The 1,139-nt window shown below is 44.3% G+C and overlaps 1 protein-coding gene across 1 annotated transcript in view; it reads left to right on the forward strand.

Moving 5' to 3' along the window:
- The window catches only part of DNAH11 (dynein axonemal heavy chain 11), a 294,982-nt gene that overhangs the window by 292,591 nt on the left and 1,252 nt on the right, over nt 1–1,139 (forward strand). The gene's annotated exons all lie outside the window — the stretch shown is intronic.

Genomic DNA, 1,139 nt, shown 5'->3' on the forward strand with positions numbered 1-1,139 from the left:
TTGGTTTATCCTGTCTTGTAGCATGTCTAACATCAGTATGGATTTCTACAAAATTAATGCTCTCCTCAATTTCCTTATAAACCTTACATCAGTCTCCACCCCAAACTCCACTTCACCTCCAGCATTTATAAGAGTGTTGAATTCAGGAATGACGGGGGTAGTTTGCACGCACAGAAAGTAACAATACTTAGTGGGTTGTTTTTTTTAAGAATGATGTAAATTTGAAATAGCTTCCTCCTCTTAGGGCCTATTCCTGTGAGCTGCTGCATACCATCAACTCCCAGTCAAGTTAATTGAGGGCTCTTGACAGCTTGCAGGATCTGGCCTAACAAGTGTGAACACCTGACACAGCAGGTATTAGCTTGCTGAGCTCAACCTTAGTGTGTGGAATAGGGCTGACCTTCACTAGCTACATCATGGTAAAAACTTACCTGGGCCTTTTCTCCACTAAGACTTTACAGCCCACTGGAGTGAGTTGGCTTGCTGTAATCTCTTTGTAAGAACACACCTTTTTCTTCTGTCAGCCTCTCACGCGGTTTGTCTTCACTAACTCCTGTGCAAGTCCATGCCTTGTCTACACCACAACAGAAGAGCTAAGGTCAGCTGGCTTGGACTGTAGGGCTAGTGTAGCCATTTGGGCTCAGGCTGGCGCTGGGGTTCTGAAGCCCTGAGAGAAGGGAAAGTTTTAGAGCCCAGGCTTCAGCCCAAGTGTCTACACTGCTGTGTTAAGCTCTGCAGCCTGAGCCCATGACCTGGGAGTCACAGCTGTGGGTTTTTTATGGTTGTACGCCGAGTACATCCATTTAGATTAGTGTGAGAGGAGAATCCAGCCCTCTTCTAGTTGTAGAAGTATGTGGCATCACATGTTTCCATAAGAATAGACCACAGTCATTTAATCTAAAAGGCAGTGTTCTGGATAGAATGCTAATAGCTACGCTCAAGATAGAATTGTGTGATGAGATACAGTGTGCGCAACTGCACCATGGCTCACAGATTACCTACAGTTTTGCCACGTCTGCTCTATTCTCAGGAAAGGTATCTACTACTAAGCAACTATTAAGTGCAGCATTGCAATGTACAAATGATTCAAGTTTCCATTTTGAGTGCCATTTGGAACTGTCTCTCTGTTTTTGATACAG

The sequence above is a fragment of the Trachemys scripta genome, chromosome 2 (genome assembly GCF_013100865.1).
Source record: "Trachemys scripta elegans isolate TJP31775 chromosome 2, CAS_Tse_1.0, whole genome shotgun sequence".
Taxonomy (NCBI): domain Eukaryota; kingdom Metazoa; phylum Chordata; order Testudines; family Emydidae; genus Trachemys; species Trachemys scripta.